The 20,488-nt window shown below is 41.7% G+C and overlaps 1 protein-coding gene across 2 annotated transcripts in view; it reads left to right on the forward strand.

Annotated features, from left to right (window-relative positions):
- The window catches only part of IGSF21 (immunoglobin superfamily member 21), a 497,506-nt gene that overhangs the window by 167,263 nt on the left and 309,755 nt on the right, over positions 1–20,488 (forward strand). Inside the window, exon 1 of one of the 2 annotated variants that reach the window (XM_075190716.1) lies at positions 1,023–1,098. The exons of the other annotated variant lie outside the window; for it this stretch is intronic. The gene's annotated coding sequence lies outside the window, so the exon portion shown is untranslated. Of the gene's footprint in view, positions 1–1,022; positions 1,099–20,488 lie in introns of those variants that run through there. 2 annotated transcript variants of the gene reach the window in all.

A 20,488-nucleotide genomic window follows, 5' to 3' on the forward strand; every position in this document is an offset into this window, starting at 1 on the left:
CACTTCCCATAACTATCCCCCCCTTATTCACACAGTATCCTTCCCCATAACTATCCCCCCTTATTCACACAGGACTCCGCCCCATAACTACCCCCCCTTATTCACACAGTAACCTTCCCCATAACTATCCCCCCTCATTCACACAGGACCACGTCCCACAACTATCCCCCCTCATTCACACAGTAACCTTCCCCATAACTATCCCCCCTCATTCACACAGTAACCTTCCCCATAACTATCCCCCCTCATTCACACAGGACCCCGCCCCATAACTATCCCCCCTCATTCACACAGTAACCTTCCCCATAACTATCCCCCCTCATTCACACAGGACTCCGCCCCATAACTACCCCCCCCCCCCTTATTCACACAGTAACCTTCCCCATAACTATCCCCCCTCATTCACACAGGACCACGTCCCACAACTATCCCCCCTCATTCACACAGTAACCTTCCCCATAACTATCCCCCCTCATTCACACAGTAACCTTCCCCATAACTATCCCCCCTCATTCACACAGGACCCCGCCCCATAACTATCCCCCCTCATTCACACAGTAACCTTCCCCATAACTATCCCCCCTCATTCACACAGGACTCCGCCCCATAACTACCCCCCCCCCTTATTCACACAGTATCCTTCCCCATAACTATCCCCCCTCATTCACACATTACCACGCCCCATAACTATCCCCCCCTCATTCACACAGTATCCTTCCCCATAACTATCCCCCCTCATTCACACGGGACTCCGCCCCATAACTACCCCCCCCCTTATTCACACAGTATCCTTCCCCATAACTATCCCCCCTCATTCACACATTACCACGCCCCATAACTATCCCCCCCTCATTCACACAGTATCCTTCCCCATAACTATCCCCCCTCATTCACACGGGACCCCGCCCCATAACTATCCCCCCCCTCATTCACACAGGGCCCCCCATAATTATCATTCTCATATGTGTACATTCATCTTCGTGCTGCTGCCGCCATACCCAGCATGCACCGGGCCAGGTGCCGCCTTCTACAGCTCTTCGGCTCCTCAGTCGGCTGACTAGAGTGGGCGGAGCCAACGGCTGAGCTGAAGACGATGAGGTGAGGTAATAATATCATCTATAGTATCAGTGTGTTACTGACAGATATATAGTATTAGTGTGTGTTACTGACAGATATATATAGTATTAGTGTGTTACTGACAGATATATAGTATTAGTGTGTGTTACTGACAGATATATATAGTATTAGTGTGTGTTACTGACAGATATATAGTATTAGTGTGTGTTACTGACAGATATATAGTATTAGTGTGTGTTACTGACAGATATATATAGTATTAGTGTGTGTTCCTGACAGATATATATAGTATTAGTGTGTGTTACTGACAGATATATAGTATTAGTGTGTGTTACTGACAGATATATATAGTATTAGTGTGTGTTCCTGACAGATATATATAGTATTAGAGTGTGTTACTGACAGATATATAGTATTAGTGTGTGTTACTGACAGATATATAGTATTAGTGTGTGTTACTGACAGATATATATAGTATTAGTGTGTGTTCCTGACAGATATATATATATAGTATTAGTGTGTGTTACTGACAGATATATAGTATTAGTGTGTGTTACTGACAGATATATATAGTATTAGTGTGTGTTCCTGACAGATATATATAGTATTAGAGTGTGTTCCTGACAGATATATATAGTATTAGAGTGTGTTCCTGACAGATATATATAGTATTAGAGTGTGTTACTGACAGATATATAGTATCAGTGCGTGTTACTGCCAGATATATATAGTATTAGGGTGTGTTACTGACAGATATATATATATATAGTATCAGTGTGTTACTGACAGATATATAGTATTAGTGTGTGTTACTGACAGATATATATAGTATTAGAGTGTGTTCCTGACAGATATATATAGTATTAGAGTGTGTTCCTGACAGATATATATAGTATTAGAGTGTATTCCTGACAGATATATATAGTATTAGAGTGTGTTACTGACAGATATATAGTATCAGTGCGTGTTACTGCCAGATATATATAGTATTAGTGTGTGTTACTGACAGATATATATATATAGTATCAGTGTGTTACTGACAGATATATAGTATTAGTGTGTGTTACTGACAGATAAATATAGTATTAGGGTGTGTTACTGACAGATTTATATTGTATCAGTGCGTGTTACTGACAGATATATAGTATTAGGGTGTGTTACTGACATATATATATAGTATCAGTGTGTTACTGACAGGTATATATAGTATTAGGGTGTGTTACTGACATATATATAGTAGCAGTGCATGTTACTGACATGTATAAATAGCACTAATATGTGTTACTGACATATATATATATATATATATATATATATATATAGTGTGTCAGGGTGTGTTACTGACATATATATAGTGTTAGGGTGTGTTACTGGCATTATATATATATATATATATATATATATATATATAGTGTCAGGGTGTGTTACTGACATATATAGTATTAGGGTGTGTTACTGACATATATAAATAGTATTAGGATGTTTTACTGACAGATATATTGTATCAGGGTGTGTTACTGACATGTATAAATAGCACTAATATGTGTTACTGACAGATATATAAATAGTATCATGGTATATTACTGACAGATATATTATTAGTGTATGTGCTCGACATACTGTATATAGAGCATTGTACATTCCTGTCTACATGTACTATGTGTGTGTGTGTCTCATTAGGCAATGTGCACTGATACTACTGCTTCAGTCATTAGCACCTGGCACTGAGGGCTCTGATATGTAATTAGCTGCATATTACCTGCTACAAACATACAACACATCTGACCTCATTTTAGTTGTAGGTGCATTTTTAAAAAAAACAAACATATTTTGGTTTAAAGTGATGTTACCACAATCATGTTTTTTTTTTGTATGTGAGCAGTATGTAGTTGATGACCTGCACCCCGGGGGTTTAAATAGAACTAGTACCTGATCTCTGTTACTGAGATTAATGTTTGCTTAATAGGTTTTTCTGAAGTTCCCCACCTGACAACACTTCATATTCCTGTATGGTACAAGCAGCTTTCCCAGAGGCGAGTTCCTGATTTAGGGATAAACCGTAACCCTCACACAAGAGGTGTAAGAGCTACCAACAGGTCATGTTTTTAGGATTTCTGTCTGTAGAAATAATAATAATTACTTGCCTGGAAAAATAGATTAAAATAGATTAACTTACCTATACGTGAATAAAGAAATCCTGAAAACATGACCTGTTGGTAGCTCTTGAGGACTGAGTTTGAGCCCCTCTGCCATCACCATTCATTATGTATTATCTGGCCTTTCATAGTGTTTGAGTCTTTATAATCTGGGTTTTGGTTATTACTTTAGTCTGTGATCATAAATATCTGTATCAGGGTTGACAACACTTGAAAATATTGTTTCACTACACTTTTAAGGGTTCATAACAGCCAAACATTTTACTTCCACATTATTTGTGTTTATCAATATGTGGCTATGGTGGGATCTAATGGATGGCACAGTTTCTTGATATATTATGTCTATAACCTTCTTCGCAACAAGAACATTAACTTTGGTGAATATTTTTCATTTATTAGTGTCTAAAGATTATCTGTTTTGAAGTTTTTAAAAATAACACTTTTTATTTTACTGACTGCTAGTGAATTTACTGACAGGCAGTAACCATGTCCTGTGTATTGGATGTCATTCTATGGTTAGTCATGAATTTCTCCATTTGAGTCTTGGTTATTGAGCACGGATGTCGGCATATACCTGTACCAGCAAACATGTCTGGACCGGTTTGCATTGTGAAGAAGTAAAACCTATTTATGAAAGTTTATGTAAATAATGGTATTGCCATGACAGGGTGTATTGTTCCCAGATCATCCGCTTAGTAAGCATTCCAATGGTGCATTTGGGTATAATGTGGGCTGCAAACAATGGCTGGCCCTTAGGGCAAGTCATGTCCTTTTTACCCGCAGGAAACTCTCCGCGACGCCCCATGCCACCGCCAGTGGATCTCTCTGTGGTCTGACGGCTCAAGGAGAGTGAGGTCCATCCATCCCTCTCCTTTAGACCTCAAGTGATTTGATTAAGAGTTGTAGGAACGATAGACAGCCCTGCATATGTCCTTTAAAGGAGAACCCAAACTCAGAGCTGGAAGTTCAGTTTTAGGTGGAACTCTAGAAGTTAAATAAATATGCAAAATATTCCTTACATGTGTGCCTGAGATTAACCTGATCCAGCCGGCGCGATTTTACCATACAAACAGGAGCGAGAACAGAGCAAGGAGAGTGGGTTCCCTAATATCTGCGTCAGAACCCACGGGTCCAGCGGATCCCTGGTCTGTTACAATGCAGCTTATCTATTCCCTACGGATTGGTGACACCATGGATGCACTTTGCACCTTAGCCTTGGTGATGTCACTATATCTTTGCGAATTGATTGGCTAAATGCTTATTCTTCCTGCAAAATAGCGGCCTCTGTATACAGGTTGTGGGAATATATTTAAAGAAAGTCAGATGTGCAAGTGTCTGATGTGTGATCTATTCTCAATGCGCTGTGATGCTACATAGAGGGATGTGCATACAACTTATGCATAGATCATACGTGCTTCGTCATTGACGCTAATGCACATTAACATTTATAATCCGTGTGTTATACACAAGTGATGTTTAATATATGTGTAAACAGTGAATTCTGATGTCATTGCTTATAATCGGTGAGGTGTAATCACATAACTTTAATGTTCATTAATAAAGAGTATCTATTATCCGGAATAATGCACCTACCTACAGCCGCGTGCTTTTAAATAGTCGCAGAACTCATCGGTGATTCCTTATATCCCTATAATTCACAGAAGGGAGTGCATTATCCCACATATAAGCAGACATGTTTCATACGTGTGCCTTGTCCATGTTGATTATCACTTTACAGAAACCCAGCCGCACCTCCCCTTGCCCCAAACTCATGACGGCTGCAGCGGTGAAGGGGTTACTGTGATTTGCAGCTCTGTAACGCTGGTGATGCGATGCTGAAAATCTGTACAGGGAGAATGGATTTGGAGCGAGGAGAGAAAGGAAGTGAGCGGGATCAGGAGCTTATCGGAAACATGTATTCACCAGTCGGATTTTGCAGCTTGCTGTTTGCTGGGATAAGAGCTTATCCCGGGCTGTGGCGTGTATGTGCTTGACTGGCACACACATATACATGCCGAGGGGACGTTTGAGGGCTGCACGTTTCCCCCCCTACTGAGAATAAGACCGCCAGCTCAGCAAGAACAGATAAAGGATGTGCTTTGTGACCAAGTCCTATGTAATCCTGGAACTAATCAATAGTATCCCAGGCAGGAATGGTGACAATACGTGACACTGTATCATCTGTTTGTGTTGTGGAGTGAGATATAATGCTGCAACAATGTGGCCACCATTTATTCCTTCTTTAATGGGACCAGTTACAGAAATCGTATATGCAACACACACATTCCCACTCGGCTGCAAGTCCAGGCGGATTCATTATATTCAAACTGTACTTTGAAAAGACACTGGAAAGTCAAGGACTTGTAATTCAAAAATAAGTACTTGTGTGTATTGGTAAAATAAAGGAAAAGGGCGCTCATAGTGTATTTTATTAGACACCCTCCACTATAATCTGATAGAAAACAGCGTACATTATTGAAGGATAATATGCTTATTGTTGGGTGACTTCCTTGAAGCCGACCTTCTGTTGTTGCATCAAATGTAACCTGATATCGGTGTTTTGCACGACATATAAACACAGACTGAAAATCAGCCCCATGTGTAAAATATTACACACAATTTTCATTCTGAGATGCCAAATAAAAACCCTTACAATGGACAAATGTAAGAAAAGCTCCTAAATAGGAGGCACCTCCGAGTTCGATTATAAGATCTATCTGTCCGGACAAAAGTGATAATATACCAAGGACACAAAGCTTTCCCGTCTCAAAAGACAACATGCAATGTCACTGTAAAACAGTGCAGGCGACCATTCTACGCGTTTCGTTCCTTGAACTTTTGTACAAAATGCGTAGGTTATTTGCATTGTTAAAGACAAGCGCTGACAACAACTGTCTCTCAGAATAATAACTGTGTATAAGATCTTACACGTGTGGATGTTTTTCGGTCTGTGTTTATATGCAGTGCAGAACACCGATACTTGTTTATATTTGATTCAACAAAGGAAGATCGGCTTCAAGGAAGTCACCTACATATAAACGTATTATCTTTTCAATAATGTACGCTGTTTTCTCTCAGATTATAAATTATGTCTAATATAAAAAACTATGAGCGCCCTTTTCCTTTATTTTAATTGTCGTTAGAGTCGTCCACAACGGGTTGTGGAATATAATTTATAATCCGTGGTCGAAGTGGAAATTTAAAAGTATACACCCCCACACTTCGACCACTGTATGTATCTCTATATATCTCAACGTATTTGAGATCTCTATAAACGTCCAGAGACCAATTTCCTCTGCAGGCTTTATGTGTGCTGGGAGTGTCTCCAAGTCTAAAATAGCTGATAACATAGTTGATAACAGAGAATACAAGTTTATACTCTTCTGCCCAGAAAATGTCAATATAAGGCATAGGAACCTATAGATAGATTTGTAAATGTAATAAGAGGCCTTTTTGTACTGCAGAACTTGTATTTTTATTGTAGTGCCCGTTTGGCAGTGGTTCTTTGACAATAAGATAATTATAGCTACCGGATCCATTCCAATTACACACGAGTGGACCGATGCGAGTGTTCAATAGTTGGGTCAAGGGATCGCATTACTTGGAGCCTAACTAGTGTGACCATCTGATGACCGTGTACGTTTGCAGATAGTGGTGGTCATTCCTGGATTTTCTGCCACCCCCGATCCCAATGGAATCTTGTTCAGGAATGTTGAACTTGCGCACAGAGCCATGTGTGGGATAGAGAGTAATGACTACTACTCATGACTTATGTTTCGTATGTGGCACAAATTAATTTGAGTACCCTGTGACATTTTATTTTTTACATATAACGATCTTGCTCTACAATTTTGGTCTAATGGGGTTTCCCCTTCATAACATTTCTTTTAACCATTCTATTTCCCATACTCATACCACTAAGTTCTTACACTTAGTGGGGACCTACGCTGGGCAGGCTCAGTAAAGGTTTCTGAGCGCTGGAGGATCTAAAACATGGCTAAAGATGATAGCTAGCTCCTGACTGGTTCCATTGCTCTACCAACCAGGCGATGGCTGTAAATTCTAGCCCTATCTCAGTTCCCTTCCGCCCCCAAAGCTCAGAGAACATTAGAGGTTGGCCAGGGATCAGCTATAATCAGAATTCTGCCTAACTGAGCAAATAGCATGACTTCCATTTCAGTCCCAGTTCTGGGGCTTAAGGAAATAAGTTATAGAGTTGGAAACAATACTTTCAGTGTTTGCAAGTGTCATTATGACTTAGAAAGTGACTGTACTGCTAAAGCTTTGAAGAGATCCAAATCGTCTTAAATTATCTAGTAAAGCCTCTAGGATGTATTGCCAGAAATAAGGATCATTCTGTTCTTCATCTAAAATATAAATGCAAAATGGATTTGTAAATTTAAACTCCTTTTGTCATTGGAAGTGAAGCGTAAGTGTTTGTGTAACGGAACAGAACAAAGGTCAGAGGGTCGCCCCACCTCTACCATCACGCACTGGTAGAATCATTGAAACCATTAATCTTGGGCATGTTATAGTGTGATTATTATTGCATACACAGATAAGTATTAACATTTACTTACGTAACGCCGGCATCCTCCGCTGTGCTTTACAATTAGGAGCACCGTAATAAAACAAGACTGGGTATTAATGACAGACAAAGTGATAAGAGGATGCTGCTCACCAGCTTACAATCTATATTGGAATAGAAATTTAATATGAGGTTAAGTGTAACAAGTTTACATATTGGTCCAGCCAGATTTCAATGAGAAAAAGAGTTTAGTGCAGTTATGTGATCCAGTCACACAGCAATGTTGGTTTGCGGGTCAATAGGAGAATACATATAAGGTGGGAAATTAAGTCAAGTATATTGTTGGAGTTGTACTAATGTATTTCCATGTAGTAGAAGTTTTGTGTACGTGATTCTGAACAGGTAACCAATGTAAGGACTGACAGAGTGGAGAAGCAATAGAAGAGAGGTACAGAGATCAGGTTGTCCGCTTCTGGTGGCAGATCGGAATATTATAAGCTTATAAGTTTTTTGAATGATTGAGTTTGAGTTGGCGAGAGGACATCCAAGATGATGTGGCAGAAAGACCTTCAGTAACACAGGACAACACTGGTGGTGAAAGATAAATACATTTGGGTGAAATCTAAATGGAGTTATTATTTTTTAAGAACAATGGTATAGATAGAGATAGCAGTGGGCCTGGAGCCAAGTCTTATGGTGCGCCAGCTAACAGAGGTGCAGTTTGATAAGTAGCATACAGACCAGTGTCCTGAAGGCTTAGGGAATGTATCGTTTGTATGAGGAGAGAGTGGTCAACTGTGTTAAACACAGCAGAGAGATCCAGGAGAATTAATGGCCTTCAGATTTAGCTGTGATCAAATCATTGGCCACCTTAGTTAGTGCAGTCGTTGTGGACTGTTGGGAATTAAAGGCTGGCAGAGGAGAGTCCAATAATTTTGTAAGGAAAGCATACGTTTGAGGTGTGTGTAGGAAACCACTTGAAACTGCGAGAATTAGGGTTAGAATATGCAGAATTTTTGAAGGCCGGGGGTATGTTTTATGTGACACAATTGCGGTCATGGTCAATATTGAGAACAAGGAGTAACCGGAGCCATTTGATCAAGGTCTGTTGCTATAGTGTGAGTAAGATGTGGTACTGCCAGAGTAGTATAACATAGAAATCGGGGAGAGAAATTGTTGCAGAGAGATATAAAGTGGTTGAAACTTGATAGAAGTGAGGTTTCTGTGGTTATAAGGAGGTTTGAGTAAATGGTTGCGGTAAATGTGGTGAAGAAGAGATTTCGGGTGTTTAGGTCACAGTCTGAGAGAGGGGAAAGAGTGTTAAAGAAATAAACAACTGAGCAATGTCAGGAGAATACAAGATTATGGCAGTGGTCATCATAATGAGAAGAAGAGTCCATCCACTGGAAGAAGCCAAGAGAGAAGGTTAGAGAGAGTAGTTTGGAAGCAGAATGTGGATAATCAATGTGATGCTCAAATCAACAAAGATGATTTTGGGGATGTATGTGGATGGCGGGAGTCAGGCAGAAAAATGTTCATCATTGGTGTAATACAGGGGAATGATAAATCATAGCACCATGTAGAGAGAGGGAATCCAACCTTACCTCCTTGTTTGCTGGAGCTGTGGGTGAAGTGAAGGCAACTATGTGACAGGGCTGCAGGTGAGTTATTGCCAGATTGTGGTCATATAAACAGGAAGCTACAAGACTTGTAATCTTTAAACTTAAAATACAAAATGTCTCAATATGTAAAACTCCCAAATGTATGTAAACTTTTGTTATTATACAGGTTTCTTTTGAAAATGTTTTTTAGTTTTGGAGGATTTTCCTGCACGTTTTCCCCTTTATCTGGATAGAATGGGTTCTGCATATGTCTCAATGAGAAATTTGACTGTCTCGAAACTAATTAGAGAATTCTGAGGAGCTTGCAAATGTATAAGAATACGCACACACGGAATACAAAATGAGAGTCTGGGAGCAGATTTATTAAAATGTTATTGCTGTTTATTCGAACGTCTCCTCTCTAAATATACATAAACACACCTGATAGGGGTTCTCTGATAATGGAGTAGGTTTGAAGTACAGCTCATAGGCACCCAATTCCCCTGCCCTCCTGTGCATTACCCTTCCCTCTTTCTTTATACCCCCCCCCCCCCCTGTATTTTGGTCTACCTTATTGTACTTGCATAAATGCACCAACAAGGATGATTGTACTGGAATGTGAATTGGAATATAAAAACTTGTGTTCATTGTTGTGCTAGTATCCAATAACCAAAAAATAATTTGTTAAAAAAGAAACCATAACGTTAACCTCCATAATGTTATTCCAGTTTAAACTCAACGCCCTCACCAGACCCTCTGGGAATTTTACCCTTGTAACCTGGACTCTATGTTTTACTCCAGCTCCGCAGTAAAATAGAGGTACGTGGTATCTTCCTCCCCATTCATTTGTTTGCAAGTTCTTTCCTCCTACAAATTACTATAGCCTTCTAGCCATTATGTCATCCATTCATATTTATTCATATCTCTTAGATCGTACTATCTCTACTTCAGTGGAGAGCCTTGCTTTATTTAAACACTTCCCCAGAGCTTCTGCATCTAAAGGGACAATATGGCTGGTTTATCGGTTTAATTTTACCCTTTAAATAAAACATCTCCGACGTGGGAATGGTCTTTATTAGTCAAGAAAGCTCTACACAACATTAAAGAATGAAGTGTCCAAGGTAACCTTTTTTTCTTTCACACTCCAAACGACCGAAATGTTCCTTCAATGTAGCTCTTCACTCTTCCCCAAACTCTTTTTTTAATTTTCTATTTTGTTCATACAGCATTTTCTTGGTGGTGTTTTTGTAGAACATTGCCTCTGTACCATCCATCGTAGAAAGAATTACCAGATCTATTAGACCAGTGATGGGCAAACTACGGCCCTTGGGCCAGATCAGGCCCACTTAGAGGTTCTATCCGGCCCGCCAATATTTTAAAAAATTTCATTAAAATATGCATAAAATTATTAGAGCCGACCCTGTGTGTCAGAACCTTCATTTTTATGCCTTCCCAGCTATTTCCTCCATTACACTTCATCCTCCTTCCTAAAGGGACACTTTGTATGTCAATCACTCAAACACCTGCCCGCCCCCCAATGGCTGAAAGTCATGTGAGAAGAGATCATCATCATCATCATTTATTTATATAGCGCCACTAATTCCGCAGCGCTGTACAGAGAACTCACTCACATATGGTATATGGCTGGGCCATATACCAAGGCGGATTTCGATTGGCTGCTGTGTTGTCAGTTAGTGGCTCACCAGAAAGACGGATCTGCAACAACCTGCTGTAATAAGTGCTGTGTCTGTACGATCGCTGCACTTATAGAGGTAACACTGCTATATAACACCCTCCCGTCCCATTCAAAAAATTTATATTATATATTTCGATATTTGAGTTTTTTAATAAATTATATTGGCCCGCCTAAAGTTTTTCTGTATTATTTGGCCCGCTCCTGAAAAAGTTTGCCCATCACTGTATTAGACATACTGCACTTTATTTCAAGCTGGATAAGATTTAGAAATAACCTTGTACATTTTTACTCCTTTTATTTAAATACTGCTCAATCAAGCTTCATTGATGTCTTGAATTAATGATCCAAGTGGATAGACATACTTACTTTTTTTTATTATGTGTTCATTTGTTGTGTGTTTAAAGGGTTTTTTACATTGGTTGCTTTGCTCTTAAAAATGTTTTTTTAACTTTCCTTTTCACCATCAACGAAAAGGTAAGAATGTACAGGAATGAGGTTATGCTTCCAGCACCGCCAATGACAGGGAGGTGAGGGGGGACACCTCCACAACTGTCAGCTCATTTGAATAATTCCATCCCACAAATTAAAATCTTACTGTTCAGCTCCTAATCTGCATTTAACCAGGAATGTCCCCAATCCGACCAGCTCAATCCCATCAGACAGGGAAGACGGCTGTCCCGATAGACCTACCTCAGAGTATGGAGATTGTATAACATCTTACTTGAGAGGTACTCAGTCTCTCCTTCTACCTTACTCATATTTTTGAATTTGGTACACAATTTGCAGATGATTATCCAGTTAAGGAGATGTAGGTCTCTTTGTACCCTCCACCAATAATTGAGCAGAGGTCAAATTGAGGGGATATCTGTAGCCCACTATCCATGCATCTCGTTTCGCACGCACTTCGGTCCAAGTTCTTTTACTCCTTTTCGTCCCCCAGCTTCCCAGGGCTCAGAAGAATCGGGTACCCAGGATGTCCAGTACATTTAAGCTGTAGGTTAATATTGTATACAATGTACACTTTACTGTGTTCCCATATATATTAACCATAAATCTGAAAGAGAGCTGAAGCCACTCTGGGGTGAGTCTGATCCAAATGCAGCCGGTTCCATTGGTGCATTAAGCGCTGGCTCTTGCAAGTGCTGGTAGAGGGACTATGCACACAGAGAGTAAGATAACATATACAGGAGGTGCTTTGTTTGGAGCTCTGGACCTCGAGGGATAAGGACCTGCAGGGTTTAATCCAGGGACATTACCAGAGCTGAGTTCAGTGATTAGGCTCCCTTTGTTGAGAGCTGTTATGTCCACACTTTGTGGAGCCAGTGGCTGCAGGAGGTTCAGGAATGAGATGGGCAGCTGTCATTGCCTGTCCATCCCCCAGACTAGGTAGTCAGGAATGTTAGCCCCTTCCCCGTTTCCGGAAGCCACAAGCGTGGGAACCATAGCCAAGATAAAAGGCTGTGCAGAGACCAGAGGTGACATTTTGTGTGTTAAAATTAAAGGTTTGTGAAGCTGGGTGTCATATGCTGCAACAGTCTACACAGTTCCCCTTGAGTTGGAAAACACAGTTCAGCCATAAGTCTTTATTAGAGCAATTGAAGAGAATGGGAATGCACGCAGTGCGCGCAATGAGCAGCCAAGTCGCGGCTTTAAAGAACGGCGAGATCCTAGGTAAAAGCCTCCCGATTTGTTACATGTGGTGCCTTAAGCTGGGTAGACATCTAGACATGGCACTACAAAATGTCAGTGGCCGCATGTAAGTCAGCGTGCGCGCTCTTAATGACAGCCAGAAGGTCTGGTTGTAGGACAAAGAACCATACAGTGGTCTCCGGCTCCACACGGCATTAAAAGGAAACACTGTGTGTTAAATGCTATCAAGCCTCAAACATACTTAATGGGAGACTGGGCAACTGCTTCCCATGCACAGAAATTCTAATCGATCCACGCAAAGTAGTTCTAATGGTAATTGCTGTACTAATTACTGTGAGGTCCAATTTGTATTGGATCTATAAGTGCTGAAACTAAGAGAAACCTATTGGAGCCTCAACGTGTCCTGTAGGAAAAAGTGAAAAGTAAAATTACAGAGAATCACACGGTACCATTGTTCTGGGCCCTATAACAGGATATACTGGATATCTGGGATCCCTATACTCAGGAGAACTAGCTGATACAAATTGGAGATTCTCTGTGATTCCCTGAGATTTTCTAGGAAACATGTTTTACTGGGACCCTGAAGGTCAGGTTTCAGCTCTGTCGATTTCACTAATCCCTATTTCATTGTTTGCACAATGAACAACTCTTGTGGCACACTTCTTACAGTGCTGCCGACGTATACTAATGCCCAGGCACAGCCTCTGGTTTGAAAGATTTGTCCATGAACACTTTTTTTGCCCCTATTTTTCCAAGAGATGCATTGATCAGCTGTGTAGTGCAGTTCTGCTAATTCTGTATACCGGAGGAAATTCTCAATACTCATTCTATGGTCATTACAAGTTAATCGATAAATGGAATTAACAAAGCAGATAAATTACGTTCTAACACAGTGCAATACAATCCATATGATAATCTGTTTACAGGACTAAGATTATCCAGGACGGCACAACACAAGATGCAGCCGCAAGCGGGCCTAGAGGTGAGGCGGACCCGGCCTTTGCTTTCTAAATAGCAGAGCGGAGGATACATATGACAGGAACGTGCATACTAAGGAGAGGAAAAGCTGGGGGCCCGGGAAGTATTACTGGCCCCTATCCATATGTACGGCTCCTTCCCTGTATACAGGTTGGTACAGATACATGGTACAATATATAGTGTATTTTATACCGCAGAATATAAAAGATATGGTACCAGTTACATTTATAAAGCAGCCGCCTGTACTGTAACAAGACGGGAAGAGAATAGAACATCTAGTGCATTTTCCTGCTCTATAGATCTAAGGCTCTTCCACAAGTTCTGTCCTGATTTTCTCACTGGGGAGATGCTGATTAATGACCTGGGAGGTGAGTTAGTAATAATCTGTTATCTGGGTCATGTATTTAACTTGTCCAGCCCAATGGTCTATTTATTACACCGCGTAGTAATTATCTGGCTGTGCGAGCAGGATGTTATGAAATAAACCATTGTCTGCCTGCAGTGTTTGTTTTGTGTAGATACAAGAATACTCTGGTTTGTTCTCCTGTAAAATGTGCAATATATATTAGACGCCTAATTTGTTTCGGAGCGAGCTTCAGGGTCACCCTGTCCCGTTCTTCAGTCACAGGTCTGTGACTTCCTAATGTCCCGGAAATTTTGGAGCAAAACCATCAGTTATCCATTACAAGCGCCATGTGTCCCTCCACGTGTTAGTGCTCACTTAACAAACGCTACGCACTGCGAGCACAATTCTCCTCAGGGCCATTTATCACCCGCTCTATGGCCAGATGTACAAAGAGTGAGGGGAGATATGTGATGATTATGTGGAGATCTACAAACTTGTTTTTGTTTCATAGCGTAATATTTGTATTTGTTCAAAGCATGTTTAAGTTATTCCCCACAATGTTTTCATCAGGTGCTGTTCAATGTATCTACCACGTATTCTATATATAATGTCAGTGTAATATTTCACTCTCCATTGTGTTATGTAAACCAGGAAGCATTTTAGAAATCCTCTTGTACAGTACACTTGCATAGGCTGTAGTTTGGTATAAGAGCTGACATTCACACGTTGCTTTCCCCCTCTGAATTCTTGGTCTATACACAGTTGCTTCACACCAGTGTACTCTCACACCTCCATGTATAGGCTTTGCAACGCTTTAGCCTTGACTAACTTTGGGGCATTATCAAATGCTGTCTCTTACCTTTCATCTGAGCACCAACAAACGCATCACTCTCACTGCGCAATCCTTCTGTTCACTGGCAGCTTTCTGCAGCCTCCGTATTGGAAATTGGACACCTAGAGCATTGCCAGCATAACAGTAGCCTGGTCTTACACAACATTCTGGAAGTTGAGCGTGACGCTTAGCCCTCAACTTCTGTGATTCTGGGATCCCAAATTGCACTTTTTAAAAACGTTTTTACAGTTTTTAAAACTCTCTGGATGCCACGAACATTTCACAGGGAGTGTGGCACTTGCCTGCACCCCAGAGGACAGTACATTTTTGAATAATGTTTTGAGTTTGAACTACTGACAAAATATTTATGGAATGAGTTGTTAAAATATTGGCCCCTTGTGTCACGTACAGAACTATTGTTACCTTCCTCATGTTTCTCAGGCTAGCAAGGAAAGACCAGAAAAGGAAATCTTCTCTTACCAAAACAGTTGTAGATATTTGGAACACGTTTTCAGCAGACATTTAAGGGATTTAAACATGTCTGGGTTCAAGACAGGTCTGTCTCCGCATAAACCGCTAATTAGAGAAAGGGGCAGACTAGATGGGGCAATTCATCTGCATCTGCTGTCATCGGAACCTCTCGGGTCTATTTATCAAGTTGTTCTTTCTGTCCTGTTGTGACGTACTTCTCTGTACGTCACCTAATTGCCGATCGGAAATGTAGAACTGCAAAGGTGAAGTCAACTGAGGTGAACTGCTGAAGTAAAGCATAACCTTGTTTTTTGTGGGAAAACATGATAAAGGTTTGTATTATTGTGCAGTTTTTAGCAATGTTTGTATGTGTGTATAGCTTACCAGTGTGCACAGTGCTTTGCCAGATTATAAATTACAGACAAAGTAAAAGTTCATTAATTTGACAGTAACAAGAAGAAATTGTCGTTCCTCTTCGGAAGAGCTTACACTCTAAAACATGCAGATGCATTAGGACAAATTATAATTGTCAGCCCTTTTTTATTGCCCAGTTAAAAATGCCAAGAGCAAGGTTAGTTAAAATTTCTATTTAGCTTGGGCAATGTTATAATCCTTATGTGAAACATAATGGATCATAGCAATAATTCTCATAATCCATGTTTGCAAAGACCTCTGTATAAATTTGTAACCGCTGAAAGCCACCCCACATTATGTAGCAATTACATATATAGGCCCCATAAGGAACCTATAGTGATAATGTATCTTCACAAAGAATCAGTGGAAGTGAATGGTGTGTTTCTGAAAAATTATACCCTATGTAATGGAAATAATAAGAGCGTTATGATATATCTTAAGAACCCATTGACGATGGAGCCAATAGACTGCATATAAAGGAAGCCCTAACACTGACACCTGTGGAAGACCAAAAGCTAGATCAAGGCCTGTGGAAGTGAAATTTTCAGGGAACCCTAAAGGAGCGCTTAGACGGATATGACATTCACAAAGAGAGAACAGTCCCATGGACTCTCAGCTCTTCTGTGTTCTATAGGGGAAGCAATTGACATTTGCCCTTTTACGGTGATCCCACCCTTCATCCAGATAGACCCACAGTACATCACAAGATGGTGGACCCAACGCCTGTACGCTGTGTTCATCCAATCAGGAGACTGTATGGAGGAGTCCCTGCCTGGAGAATAACAGATGTGCAGCAGTCCCTGTGGTTATGTTATGGTAATGGCGCAGTTACAGAAAGACATTTGCCCCAATTTGTTTACCCAGAGGGTGCACAACTTAGATGGTCACATGTCTGTCCATAGAAGTTTTCTTTACTAAACGAGGGAATTCAACTACATTTTTGAAGATATTTTAGAGAACAATCACAAGAATAAAATGAATTTCCCCTGCTTGGTAAAAATGATGGTATCTACATTACTAGGAATACCGCATTTGTTCTGCTCCCTCCTCTATTGGTTTGGTGACAGGAAGAGATTGTGCGTTGGAACTGGCTCCGCCCCTCAGGAACTGTAATGCTCCCTGTATTGGAGGTTTCGTTGTTCTGCACAGACGGTATAACTTTACATAAAAATAACTGAAAATTCAATGTACATGCTCAAGGAACCAAACTTACATTGAGGTGCTGTAAACCATTTGGAGAGAAAAGAAACCTATCATAATTCTGCTTTAAGCAGCAATTTACAACTTATAGAGGTTCTACAGCAGCTCCAGCCTGCAAGGCAGTAATTTACGCTTGCTATTACTGCATCCAGCCCCAGATAACAGGTCAGTTATATCATTAAGATCCCCCAGGCTTCCATGTTGTTTCCTTGATGCAATTTCTAGAAATGAAAATATCAATGTTTAATCGTTGGCGATAACCAAACATCATGTTGTTCTCTCAATAAATATTTACATGTGTAATTTCCTTCTTGACGCTGCAAACAGGAACTGGGTTTAAGGGGAGCTCAGTGTTTCATTGTCTGTGAATACAATTTTCACCTGTGCCTCTGTTCTCGCAGGATAATGTGTGATGGAATTTGAGTAGCACAGAGCATGTCATTTTCACTGGGGTTGTACTTCATGTTTAGATTTCAAAGCACCTCCTGAGATACAGTGAATTCATCAACTCAGTTTTATGATCTCGCTGGAAGCTTTCAGTGTTGGAGTGCTATTGAGGTGGAGAATACAGGCAATCGCTGCAGTGTCTCAGGAGGGTGGATTACTGTGTACATTCTAGGTCTTTCTGTGGCTGCTGTAGAACTACAAATCCCAGCATGTAGAAATAATGATTTTATTCTGGGTTTATGACCACTAGACTATTGATGTTGTTTGTTTTTTTTTAAATTGACTAAACTTGCTATTGACCATAATGAAATATGTGAAGCAATATCTGATCCGTTGAATATAATTTAAAATGTACACTGATCAGCCACAGCATTAAAGCCACTGACAATGCTGCCTATGATAGGTGTCAGAACACACAGTACATCGCAGTTGTATAGCCGCAGACCGGTCAGAGTGCCCATGCTGACCCCTGTCCACCGCTGAGAGAGCCTACAATGGTCACGTGAGCACCAGAACTGGACCATTGAGGTGGTCTGGTCTGATGAATCGCATTTTCTTTTCCATCATGTTGACGGCCGGGTGCGTGTGCGTTGTTTTCCTGGGGAAGAGATGGCACCAGGATGCACTATGGGAAGAAGACAAGCCAGCGAAGGGAGTGTGATGCTCTGGGTAATGTTCTGCTGGGGAACCTTGGATCCTGGCATTCATGTGGATGTTACTTTGACACGTACCACCTACCTAAACATTGCTGCAGACCAAGTACAACCCCTTCATGGCAGCGGTATTCCCTGATGGCAGTGGCCTCTTTCAGCAGGATAATGCGCCCTGCCACACTGCAGGAATTGTTCAGGAATGGTTTGAGGAACATGACAAAGAGGTCAAGGTGTTGACTTATTTATATTTATATATATATATATATATATATATATATATATATATATATATATATATATATATATATATATTATAATATAATTGAAAATAATGCCTGCTGTCGCCATCGGCAGAGAAAGGATTGTAGCATAATAATAATAATAATATCAGTACTGCCGCGGTCCTTGATATACAGGCTTCTCCATGTTTAGCACAGTGGTAACCTTTGATACATCGGGTTCTTCTGCTTGATAAGGAAAAACAAAACAAAACAACGCATTCATGATGTCATTAACATGAAACCTAAGAATCTCCAAAAACACACTGAGATCTATTGATAGTGGTTGGTTTAGTAAGCAGCTATTTAACTGGTACACACCACCAAGTGGGAAGAAAAAAACAGCAGCAATTTAAGCATTATAATCCTCACAATTGAATACGCCCCTAAGTGTCTCCAATATGTAGGAATCTGTAGCAGGGCGTGGATGTTATAGTCTCAGAGATTTAATCTCATTTGCAGTTCACACTGTAGTATCTGGGATTATTTAGGGTAAATTCACTGACCCTCCTATGGTGTAACGCATCCATGCTATTGACCTTCTGTGATACCACTGAATATTTAGATCTTGAAAGATGTCAAGAGAAAACATGCGCTTAATCTCCTGTGCAACATACTGGATCTGATGAGCGATGTGGCGTAACTGTGGTGCATAGTATAACTGAAAATTAATAACAGCTAAAACGATGATAAGCTTATTATACAGCTATCATGATTCCACAGTTACTAATGCTCACAGGAGTAAAGTCAGGGTCTAACGGACCAAATCAAGAAACAGGGCGCAGGTGATAGTCATGTTGGAGGAACAGGAGACTGCCATCTAGGAGGAACAGGAGACTGCCATCTAGGAGGAACAAGAGACTGCCATCTAGGAGGGACAGGAGACTATCATGTCGGAGGGACAGGAGACTGCCATCTAGGAGGGACAGGAGACTGCCATCTAGGAGGGACAGGAGACTGCCATCTAGGAGGGACAGGAGACTGCCATGTCGGAGGGACAGGAGACTGCCATCTAGGAGGGACAGGAGACTGCCATCTAGGAGGGACAGGAGACTGCCATTTAGGAGGGACAGTAGACTGCCATCTTGAAGGAACAGGAGACTGCCATGTCGGAGGGACAGGAGACTGCCATGTCGGAGGGACAGGAGACTGCCATGTCGGAGCGACAGGAGACTGCCATGTCGGAGCGACAGGAGACTGCCATGTCGGAGCGACAGGAGACTGCCATGTCGGAGCGACAGGAGACTGCCATGTCGGAGCGACAGGAGACTGCCATGTCGGAGCGACAGGAGACTGCCATGTCGGAGGGACAGGAGACTGCCATGTCGGAGGGACAGGAGACTGCCATGTCGGAGGGACAGGAGACTGCCATCTAGGAGGATCAGGAGACTGTCATCTAGGAGGATCAGGAGACTGCCATCTAGGAGGGACAGGAGACTGCCATCTAGGAGGATCAGGAGACTGCCATCTAGGAGGATCAGGAGACTGCCATCTAGGAGGATCAGGAGACTGCCATCTAGGAGGATCAGGAGACTGCCATCCAGGAGGGACAGGAGACTGCCATCCAGGAGGATCAGGAGACTGCCATCTAGGAGGATCAGGAGACTGCCATCCAGGAGGGACAGGAGACTGCCATCTAGGAGGGACAGGAGACTGCCATCCAGGAGGGACAGGAGACTGCCATCCAGGAGGGACAGGAGACTGCCATCTAGGAGGATCAGGAGACTGCCATCTAGGAGGATCAGGAGACTGCCATCCAGGAGGGACAGGAGACTGCCATCCAGGAGGGACAGGAGACTGCCATCTAGGAGGATCAGGAGACTGCCATCTAGGAGGATCAGGAGACTGCCATCCAGGAGGGACAGGAGACTGCCATCCAGGAGGATCAGGAGACTGCCATCTAGGAGGGACAGGAGACTGCCATCCAGGAGGGACAGGAGACTGCCATCCAGGAGGGACAGGAGACTGCCATCCAGGAGGGACAGGAGACTGCCATCCAGGAGGGACAGGAGACTGCCATCTAGGAGGGACAGGAGACTGCCATCTAGGAGGGACAGGAGACTGCCATCCAGGAGGGACAGGAGACTGTCATGTCGGAGGGACAGGAGACTGCCATCCAGGAGGGACAGGAGACTGCCATCCAGGAGGGACAGGAGACTGC

This window comes from Mixophyes fleayi, chromosome 11 (genome assembly GCF_038048845.1).
Source record: "Mixophyes fleayi isolate aMixFle1 chromosome 11, aMixFle1.hap1, whole genome shotgun sequence".
NCBI lineage: Eukaryota > Metazoa > Chordata > Amphibia > Anura > Limnodynastidae > Mixophyes > Mixophyes fleayi.